Here is a 1,161-nt window from a genome sequence, read left to right as displayed (position 1 = left end):
CAACAGAAAGACAAAAGATCATTCGAGACTAGTATGAACACCTCTATGAACACAAATGAGAAAATCTAGAGGAAATAGATAAATTCCTGAAAACATGCAACTCCCCTAGCTTGAATCAGAGAAATATATAAATCCTGAACAGAGCAATGACAAGCAGTGAAATTGAATGAGTAATTTTAATAACCGCCAACAAAGAAAAGCCCAGGGCCAGATGGACTCACAGCCAAATTTTACCAAACATTCAAAGAATTGGTACCAGTTCTACTGACACTATTCCAAAAGATTGAGAAGGAGGGAATCCTCCCTAACTCATCCTATGAAGCCAGTATTACCCTGATACCAGAGCCAGGAAAGCACATAAAAAAAGAAAACTACTGGCCAATATCCATGATAAATATAGATGCAAAAATTCTCAACAAAATACTAGCAAACCAAATCTAACAGCACATAAAAAAAAAAAAAAATCACTGTGATCAAGTAGGTTTCATCCCTGGGATGCAGGGATGTTTCAACATATGCAAGTCAATAAATGTGTTTCATCACATCAAGAGAATTAAAATAAAAATCATATGATCATCTCAATAGACACAGAAAAAGCATCTGATAAAATCCAGCATCCCACGCAGGATTCAGACTAGAATATAGGTGTTAAGTGCTGTGTTGTCATTCCCCCTGCTTAAAATAAAGTTTTTTTCTTAACTATACCTGTCTGCTATCTGCTGTAGCAGCCAGGGATGCTTGGTTTCATACATGTTGAAAGGAATAAATTAAAAAAAAAAAAACAGCATCCCTTTATGATAAAAACCCTCAACAAGCTAAGCATAGAAGGACATATCTCAAAAAAAAAAGCCATATATGACAACACCACAGCCAACATCATGCTGAATGGGGAAAAGTTGAAAGCATTCCCTTTGAGAACTGGAACAAGACAAGTATGCCCATTCAACATAGTACTTACTGTAAGTCTTAGCCAGAGGAATCAGACAAAAGAAAGAAATAAAGGGCAACCAAATTGGAAAACAGTAAGTCAAACTATCACTGTTTGCTGACGATATGATCTCATACCTAGGAAAACCTAAAGACTGCCTCAAAAGACTCCTATATCTGATGAATTAATTCAGTAAAGTCTCAGGTTACAAAATCAATGTATACAAATCAGTA

General features: G+C 35.7%; 1 non-coding gene across 1 annotated transcript; it reads left to right on the top strand.

Moving 5' to 3' along the window:
• Window positions 1–620: 620 nt before the first annotated feature.
• Window positions 621–752, top strand: LOC129465081 (small nucleolar RNA SNORA63). Its single transcript, XR_008651860.1, has one exon. It is a non-coding gene; the product is annotated as a small nucleolar RNA SNORA63 (small nucleolar RNA).
• Window positions 753–1,161: the final 409 nt, after the last annotated feature.

Source organism: Symphalangus syndactylus, chromosome 16 (genome assembly GCF_028878055.3).
Source record: "Symphalangus syndactylus isolate Jambi chromosome 16, NHGRI_mSymSyn1-v2.1_pri, whole genome shotgun sequence".
Lineage (NCBI taxonomy): Eukaryota > Metazoa > Chordata > Mammalia > Primates > Hylobatidae > Symphalangus > Symphalangus syndactylus.
Note: the sequence above shows the minus strand (reverse complement) of the source record. Positions and strands in the feature narration are given on the sequence as shown.